Genomic DNA, 10234 nt, shown 5'->3' with positions numbered 1-10234 from the left:
AGGCCCCTTGTGGTGGGACCATCCCTGGACTGGTAGTCTTGGGTTCTGTAAGAGAGCAAGCTGAGCAAGCCAGGGGAAGCAAGCCAGTAAGTAACAAACCTCCATGGCCTCTGCATCAGCTCCTGCTTCCTGACCTGCTTGAGTTCCAGTCCTGACATCCTTTGGTGATTAACAGCAATGTGGAAAATGTAAGCAGAATAAGCCCTTTCCTCCCCAGCTGCTTCTTGGTCATGATGTTTGTGCAGGAATAGAAACCCTGACTAAGATAACCAGGCTGGCCTCGAACTTCCTGAAGAGATGTAAACCAACGTCTTTCCACCCCTTAGAACACTGACAGTAGAAGAAGCAGTTCCACCCAAATCTAGTTCAGCGAGTTGAGGGCTCATTGAGGTTATTGCAGGAATGTGGGGGAGGGGCTGTTTAACAAGAGCAAAGGTTACTCAAAAGCAGTGCATCACCAAAAAGCCCACCCCAGCATGAGTGACAGCTCCCTGATCGTGCAGGCAGGTCCACTGAAGAGCGTCCTCTATCGACTGTTTATGTAACTGGGTGGAGGGTATCTTGTGAGTCTTGCAACTAGTACCTGCACCGCACTTCAACCCTTCTCCCTGCTCGTACATGCTTTTTGCCCCTCTTCTGCAACGTTCCCCGAGGCTTTAAGGGAGTGATATGAGTTTCTGATTTTCTTCCATGTATGGCTGAGCTTTGGGCCACTAGACCACAACGATAGCCTCTTAGTCTCAGTAGGTTGACTGAGTCTCAGAAGAAGCCAACACCCACAGTAGATTAAAAACCTCTCTCCCGACTCGGGCTGACTTAGCAGTCATCTCTGGATGTAAACTGTTCAGCAGGTAGCTTGAGCATCCACAGCAGCACCCTTCTTGATGGGGCTTGTGGCCTCCTCAGTCTCAGGTCTCTGCCCTGGCTTACCATTCCAAACATGAGTTATATCCTGTGGAGTGGACTGTGGGTATGGATGTGTGGTACATGTCTCTGTTAGGGTTTGTATTCCTGCACAAAACATCATGACCAAAAAAACAAATTGGGGAGGAAAGGGTTTATTCAACTTACATGTCCACATTGCTGTTTCTCACCAAAGGAAGGCAGGACAGAAACTCGCACAGGGCAGGAGTTTGGAGGCAGGAACGAAGGCAGAGGCCATGGAGGGTGATGCTTACAGGCTTGCTTCCCCTGGCTTGCTTGACTTGCTTGCTTATAGAACCCAGGACTACCAGCCCAGGGATGGCCCCACCCACAATGAGCCCTCCCACCCTTGATCACTAATTAAGAAAATGCCTTACAGCTGCATCTCATGGAGGCATTTCCTCAAGGGAGGCTCCTTTCTCTGTGATAACTCCAGCTTGTGTCAAGTTGACACACAGAACCAGCCAGTACAGTACATATATGTGTTTATGTGTTCACATGTACATGCAGGTGTGCATGCTTATGGAGGTAGAGGCGAATGTCAAGTGTTTCCTCAGTTTCTCTTCATATTACTAACATTATTACCATTTTCATTATTTATAGTCATGCACAGTCTTACTATAATACTATGTAGACCCGCTTGACCTCAGACGCACGGAGACCCTGCTGCCTGCCTCCTGTAGAGTGTGAGCCACTATGCCTGGCTTCTGCAATTACTTATATTTGCCAGGCGTGGTGACGCACACCTTCAGTCCCAGCACTTGGGAGGCAGAGGCAGGTGGATTTCTGAGTTCGAGGCCAGCCTGGTCTACAAAGTGAGTTCCAGGACAGCCAGGGCTACACAGAGAAACCCTGTCTAGAAAAACAAAACAAAACAACAACAACAAAAAACCAATTACTTATATTTGAGACAATTTGTCTCCAAGGCAGAAGCTCATCAGTTTGGCTAGGCTGGATGGCCAATGAGCTTCAGGGATCCATTTGTCCCACCCCACCCCCCATGCCCCCACTGCCATCCCCACTCCCCAGCACTGGGTTACACACAGCCACACCATCTTTATATGGGTACTGGGGATTTGAACTTAGATCTTCATGCTTGTGTGGCAAACATTTTACCATCTGAGCCCTGTGGAGCACATGTTAAACTCTATAGTTTGCGGACCCCAGGAGGCTCCCTGGCCAAGAGGCAGGGCGTGGTAGCTCACCATGGCACGGGGATTTCTCACCCAAGAGCACTATGCCTTCTGGGAGTTCTTGCTTCCATGTTTGCAGGGTACCTTCTGCAAACTTTTCTTTTTTTGAAGGAGAGTGTGAATGCAGCCCTTACTACCACAGGCAGTGCAACTGAAACCCTTGAATGTGGAAAAATCGCAGGGATGGGCACACAAGAACAACGGACGAGCCTTGTCCTGGAAAACCACCTTCCTGGTCATGGCATCTCCCCTGCCAGGCAAGCACGCCTTCAACCACTTCACAGGCTGCATTTCCTGTCCTTCCAGATGCTTTACCAAATCTGTAAAGTACTCAAGGATTAGCACTGTATAACGGGAACGAAAATTAATAGAGGGTGGGTAGGGTCTCTAGAGGCTTAGCGACCGTTGGTTTTGGGATTCAGCAAGGTCCAACACAGCTTGAAAAGACCTCTCTACTTGAATTATTTTAATCAGAGAAATGCAGGCTGCGGAGGAATATGCCACCTTATTGTGTCTCTGTAACCCACCGTCCTTCTGGAGGAGCCATCCCACCTCCATCGTCCTGGGGTGTCGCTGCTGCAGGGCTAAAGTGCACCTCCTCAACCCCGACTGGTTTCATAGGCTTGTCCTGGCTCAGGGTCAAGGTCATGCTCTTGTCTGTCATGCCTGCCACTGGAGCTGGGTCCCCAGGCCTGACAGCTTTTGGGATGGAGAGAAGGTTACTGTCTCCTCATCAGCCACACTGGGCTGCTGAAGGGCCTCAGGCTGAGCAAACAATCTTCAGTCCCAGTATACTTTTTCTTTTTTTCTTTTCTTAAGACAGGGTTTCTCTGCGTAGCCCAGGTTGTCCTGGAACCCACTCTGTAGATCAGGCTGGCCTCAAACTCAGAAATCTGCCTGCCTCTGCCTCCCAAGTGCTGGGATTAAAGGTGTGTGCCACCACCATCCGGCTCGACTTTCTTGCAGGGACAAATGAACATGTCTCCTCTCCCGGTGACATAATTACCCAACCCTATGACAAACTTCATCCTTTTGACTCATTTCACTCTGTCCTTCCCTCCTTTTATCTCTTTGGTGAGCTGTTGCGCAGACTCCAAAGCTTTCCTGAGGCTCACAGGTACTGGATTTAGCCGTCAGTTTTTACTTTAAAAATTCTGACTCCAAGAAGCTCTTGCCACATTTTCTTTCAAGTGACCCACCAAGGCCCCACCATCTTCTTTTTTTCCCCCTTTCGTCCTGCTATGAATTCTTAATTCTTTAGGATCTTCTAAACCCACTTTACATGCCAATCCAACAATACAGATAAGAAAGAAATGTTTAAAAAAAAATAAAATAAAAGCAATTCTAAGGAACTGTCTATGTGACAACAGAGTTGTACAAAATGCATTGCTCAGTGAAGTGACATTATAAAAAGCATGCTGTCATTGGGCGTGTTGGCACACCCCTTTAATCTCAGCACTCGGGAAGCAGAGACAAGAGGATCTCTGTGAATTCGAGGCCAGCCTGGACTGCAGAGCTAATTCAGAACAGCCAGGGCTACACAGAGAAACCCTGTCAGCTCACGGCTGTATGGCTTAAGTTCTCGTAAGGCATCATTAAGCAGTACCTGACTGTTCTGAAGGTTAAGGCTAAACAGTTGTTTGTTTTATGAAAATTCACTGAGTGTGTGCAGCTGTGATTTGTGTGAATTTTGGTGTATATTTTCAAGACAGGGTCTCATGTGTCCCAGGCTGGCCTCAAGTTATTATGTAGCTGAGGATGTCTTTGAGTTTCTGATCTTCTGCCATCCTTTCCTGGGATTTTAGTCATGAGTCACCATGGGGTATCAAAACCAAGTGCTTGTGTATGCTAGAAAACCATTGTACCCACTGAGCCATATCCCCAGCTCCCCAAAAAGCTTATTGAAGAAGAAAACCCAGGGCTAGGGAGCAAGCTGAGCAGGCAAGGGCACCTGCTGTCTGTCCAACCTCATAACCTGAGTTGGACCCATGGGACCCACACTGTCAAATCAGAGAACGGACTGCTACGAGTTGCCTTCTGATAGCCATGTACAAATTGTGCATATTGTCACTTGTCACCCACAGACATGCAGTAATTAATTAATCTATTAAGAAAGGCTTGCCGGGCAGTGGTGGTGCACGCCTTTAATCCTAGCACTCGGGAGGCAGAGGCAGGCAGGCTGAGTTTGAGGCCAGCCTGGTCTACAGCATGAGTTCCAGGACAGCCAGGACTACACAGAGAAACCCAGTCTGGACAAAAACAAAACAAAACAAGAAAGTCTAAATTATGCTATATTATCTGACCTTATGGTTTTGTCATGATACATGTTATACATATATATTTCCTATAGTAGATATTAGCAGAAAATGTTTGTGTTACCTGCAATGGTATACAATCCTATTGTATTTCAAGATTTAAAACTTATCACTATGGGACTCAAAGGAAGAATACTTACCTGCTATATACAAGGCCCTGAGTTTCATCTCTAGCCCTGCAGGAATCACCTTCACCACCACCACTGCCATCACCATTACTATTGTCACCACCATCACCACCATTTAACACAGTTGCATAGGTTGTTCCCTGGTGGCAGGTTAGATAAAAGGCTGCCGTTATTGCTTATTCTGAACATACCTCAATGTCCTTTTCAGATAAACTAAAAATAAAACCTGACTTTTTTTTTCCAGGAACTGCATTGTATTACTTCCCTTCATGATGGTGAGCAAGCGAACGGAAACAAAGCTGGGTGAGATGGGCCATTAAGCACTGCACTCAGAACCCGAGCTGCTGTAATGTCACAAAGACAAGGTGCTGCGCCTCTGATGCACACACTGCCAAAGGAGGCACTAGTGTTGCCACAGTAATGGTAATAAATGTGCTTGACTGTATCTACGTAGGATCATTTAATTCTTCTATGCCAGTTTGGCTAAATACCAGTTGCTACAGGAGTTTCTTACGAGTATTGAATTTCTATAAATGGAGGTCGTGGGTTCACAATGCCCTGGTCATTTGCTTATCTAACCGTGCCATTCAAGAATTAACCTGCTCTAGAAGGTTCTTGGACCCTTTTCTCCGATAATATTTCTGAGCAGACAGTAAATAACACGTCTTTGCAACTGTGAGGACGTTCAGCGGGTGTGACGCGGGCACTGTGATAGATGAGGTGAGAGATAGGAGGATGGTAGAATGCATTATTTAGGCTCTTGGGGAGAACTGGGGCATGACTATTACTGGGATTTTGCTCAGAATGAGGCAGTTCTCACAGTGTTTTGAGAACTGTGAGAAATGAGGTCATTTCAGCCTCCTTCCACCATTATTGCCTGTGTCGATTTGACTGCAATCCATTCATGCACACTGGTTTGCAGTCTGCAAGGCAGAAAGGTCTCCAGAGACCCTCACTGGAGACTCGACATGGTCTTCTCATCCACTCCTTGTCAAATCCACACCGAGCGCCTGCCTGTACCCAGAGCAGCTGGGGATGCTGTGTCAAATAGGAGATTCGAGTCCACCTCAGAGATCACCATGTAAGCACGTATAATTGCAGGTGAGGGTTGAGCCCAAAGTACCCCTACTCACCTGCTCCAAGGAATTGTGCATCCATTCAGAAAGTCAATTCCGGAACACTGGGTGATGCTTCCTTCTTAGCATAAAAACATCTACCCCTCCCCTCACAAAGCTCCTATCTTTTATTTTTAGTATATGTGTACAAGTGTTTTGCCTGTGTGTATGTGTATGCCCTGCAAGTGTGCAGTACCCACAGAGGCCAGAGAGGGCGATGGATTCGGATTCCCCTGGAGTTTGGAGTGACAGTTTTGAGGCAGTTGTGAGCCACCTGCTGTGTGTATTAGGAACCACACTCAGGTCCTCTGGAAGTAGACGCACTCATGACCACTGAGTCACCTCTCCAGTCCCTTTCAAATGTATCTTTAAATATATACATGTGTTCCGGCTGTAAGATATATACTGTAAAGCTATTTCCTAGAACAAAATGATGAAACTAGCCCAAATGAAGGCTGCACAACAGCATTTGTGGCAGAAGAAAACATTTACATGCATCCTACAATGTCAAACAGCAGCTTTTATTTGCTAGAATAGACATCCCCAGCTGAGAGGCAGGGATTAGGGCCTGGGGAGATGGCACAGTGGGTAGAGCTCTTTATGCATAGACCCGAGGACTTGAGTGGAGAGCCAGGTGTCAGGGAGCAGGGACAGGGATTCTTCAGACCCACTGGCCAGTCACCATAGCCAAAATGGTGGACCTGAGGGTCGTTAAGAGATCCTGTCCTAGCAGGGAAGTGGTAGTGCAAGCTTTTAATCAGAGCACTCAGGAGGCAGAGGCAGGAAGACCTCTGAGGCAGACAGGTCTACAGAGTGAGACTTGTCTCAAGTAAAAGGAAACAAAAGGAGTAAGGCAGACAGTGATAGAAGACACTTGGGGTCTTCCCCTGCCCCTCTCTTACACACACACACACACACACACACACACACACACTCATTCACATTCCCATACACTCCCATACACTCATACTCTCACACACACTCATTAATACAATCTTACACCCATTCACACTCATACACTCACACTCACACACATTCATTCATACTCTCACATACACTCTTACATACACTCATTCACACTCTCACATACACTCATTCACACTCATATATACACTCACACACTCACATACATTCATTCACACTCTCACATACTCTCACATACACTCGTTCACACTCACATATACACTCACACACATACATTCATTCACACTCATACACTCACACTCACATATACAATACACTCATTCACTCTCACACACATACACACATTCACATTCATGCACTCATACACACATATACACATTCACACATACACATGCACACATTTACACACATAAACTCATTCACCCTCACACTCTCACACACATATTCATTCACACACATATACTATTCACACTCACATACACCCACACACTTACACTCACATAACACACTCATTCACACACTCACACTCACATAACATACTCATTCACACACTCACACTCACAGGTACACTCACACTCACAAACATACAGTCATTCACACTCACACACTCATACACACACACACACAAACTTACACTCACAGACACGCTATAAAATGCAATAATAAACACAGAGATGAAATTGTGCTTATTTATCTACTCATTTGATTTTTGTAGAAACCATCTTTTTATGTAGTTGAGGCTAGCTCAGGACTTTTTTTTTTTTTAGCTCACGACTTATAATCCTCCTGCCTCCACCTCTGAGGCATGTGTCACCCCAGCCACATAGCTCTCCCTTCTCTCCATTTCCCATCTACCTCTTTCCTTAAGTAAACCATGTGACTATAAACTGTCTGTTGCCAATGTTGGCACTGAAGGGAACCTGGCAAGTTATCTTTCTGTTGACTCACATCCATATATGCAGATTTATAAACCATGAAAGAGACAGGGTAAAGAATATTTGCTGTGCTTGTGTGTGGTGACCATCTTGGCCACCCGAGACAGTTGACATGAAGACACTCTCGCTTTCCAGACCACCACAGCTCCAACTCCGCTCACACAGAGAAAAAGTGTAAGGGGGGCATGCTCTGTTACGCATAGTAGGAATCTTTCTCCAAACAATAGCAACGAAGGTAGATTTTTCTACTGTAAGGTTCTGTGATGAGACGAAAATCTCAGTTAACTGGAGGTGGACTCTCACTGGATAAAGATACTCTCACTGTGTAACGATATACCGGCTTCGCCATATTTCAAAGAGGGAGGTTTTGGCCATCCAGAAGTCCTGGTGACAAAGTCAGGTTGCTGGGCCACCTCACAGCTTCTGCAAGGCACCTACCCCTTCCCCTGCCCTGCATCTGTCAAAGGAGAATGGTGCTGCTCCTGAACTGCTGGGGCTGGAGCGATGGGTCAGTGGTTAAGGGCATGCACAGCTCTTGAAGAGGATCCGAGTTCAGTTCCCAGCACCACACTCAGTAGCTTGCAACTGCCTCTGACACCAGCTCCTAGGGATACAACGCCCTCTTCTGGCCCCCGAAGGCATTTCCACTCTTGTGTACATAGCGCCCCAGACTTAGTTAATTAAGAACATTTTAAAGAGAGATTTATTAATCTTTAATACAGCCGGGCGTGGTGGTGCACGCCTTTAATCCCAGCACTCGGGAGGCAGAGGCAGGCGGATTTCTGAGTTCGAGGCCAGCCTGATCTACAGAGTGAGTTCCAGGACAGCTAGGGCTACACAGAGAAACCCTGTCTCGAAAAACCAAAAAAAAAAAAAAAAATTAATCTTTAATACGTGTGTGTGAGAGAGAGAGAGAGAGAAATAAAGAGAGATTGATTGATTGATTGTGTATGTGTGTATATGTGTGTGCTTTGTGCCTGTGGGAGTCAGAAGTGTACCAGCTGAATGGCAGCCCCACTAAAGGATGTATCATTTTTTACCTCCGTCTTGCCACATACCCATCTTTGCTCCTGACTGCTCCTTGCTGCCCGTGTCTCCAGCCACTGCAGGTTAGAGTCCCTGGCCCTCTGCCCTGAAAGCCATAATGAACGCTGCCTGGTTTCTGAGCTAATATGATGAAATCATCAGCACTCCATCCACTTTCTTAAAATAGGTTTATCTTCTCTCCGCCTTCCCAGCGCTGTTTCTTAGCTAATTTAACTGGCACATCCTCGCCCCATCCATTTACTTAAAATAGAAGACTTTCCTACCCCCTCTCTCTCTTGTCTTCCTTTCCAGTTCTAAATGGAACTCAATTGACTGTCAGACATAATTGCTTCTTTCTCTCCTCTATTCTCACCTGATATCCCAATGTAATCTGGGCCACCAGTGACCTTGAGAAAGTCAGTCCCCCTTCTCTGGCTACTCTTAAGTGTACCTGGGACATGTGGTTAATCCTTTGCATCAACTTCCTCTCCTCAGAGACATGCTTCTCCAGGAAGATGGTCCTGGGGGGCCCAGCTGCTGTCTCTGAAGCTGATTTTCTGGGGCTGGCTATGCACTTGGTTTCTGACGATCAATATTATAAATCAGATTGAACATGTGATGTCAGGGCTGGGAGATGGCTCAGCTGGTAAAACGCTTTCTGCAGAAGCAAATGCTAGGGCACATGGGATGGCTACATATGTCTTTGGCCCCAGTGCTGGGGAAAAGGGGACAGATATGAGTAGATCCCAGGGGCTGGATAGCCAGGTGGTCCAGCCAAAATGATGAACTTGCCTGAAATGCATGAAGCCCTTGTTTCAGTCCCCAACACTGCATAATAACCTGGGCATAGTGATTCATGTTGTAATCCTGGCCATGGGAGGGTATGGGGGTGGGGATGGGGGTGGGGCATCAGGGGTTTCAGGTTGTCTTTAGCTGCATAGTGAATCTGAGGCCAGCTTGGGATACAGAAGACCCTAAAAACTCCAGCTTCTCTCTTCTCTCTCTCTCTCTCTCTCTCTCTCTCTCTCTCTCTCTCTCTCTCTCTCTCATATCTTTGTCTCTTTGTTATTTTGAGACATAGTCTCACTCTGTAGTTCAAGTTGGCCTGGAACACATTATGTAGTTCAGTTTGGCCTAAAATATGTGACAGTTCTCTTATTTCAGCCTCCCAAGTGTTGGGATTACAATCGTGAGTCACCCTGATTAACCTAAATTTACAACTTTCTAAAGACAACAAAGTTCTCCCCAAATGGCTTGCCCCTGAAGATAAGCTCTTCTGCTGATGTCCTGGATCCTGCCCTCCCACCCCACACTCCGTAAAGGATCCTACGGCATTTGGTTCCCTTACTTGCCCATGCTATCGATTTTTCATCTTCTGCTGACCTAGCTCCATCAGCCAACAATGATGTTTTATTGTTTCTGTGAATTGTTTGTGAAATAAAAGTAGCCCAGACTAGCTTTGAACTCCGTAGATAGCTGAGAATAAGCTTGAACTGTTCCTCGAGCCTCCCCCTCCTGTGAGGGATTAGAGGTGTGTTTTGCCTCACTTGGGTTCCGGTGGTGCTGGGGATGAAGCCCAGAACCCCATGCGTGCCAGGCAAGCGCTCTGCCAACTGACCTACATTTCCCCCCAGCCCGAGGATATCATTTTGATCATTTTTATCTGATTGTATT

General features: G+C 46.6%; 1 non-coding gene across 1 annotated transcript; it reads right to left on the bottom strand.

Annotated features, from left to right (window-relative positions):
* Nucleotides 1–2224: 2224 nt before the first annotated feature.
* LOC115065448 lies at nt 2225–2382 on the bottom strand. The gene has a single exon (XR_003845232.1). It is a non-coding gene; the product is annotated as a U1 spliceosomal RNA (small nuclear RNA).
* Nucleotides 2383–10234: the final 7852 nt, after the last annotated feature.

This window comes from Mus pahari, chromosome 14 (genome assembly GCF_900095145.1).
Source record: "Mus pahari chromosome 14, PAHARI_EIJ_v1.1, whole genome shotgun sequence".
Taxonomy (NCBI): domain Eukaryota; kingdom Metazoa; phylum Chordata; class Mammalia; order Rodentia; family Muridae; genus Mus; species Mus pahari.
This window is presented reverse-complemented; position numbering and strand designations above follow the sequence as displayed.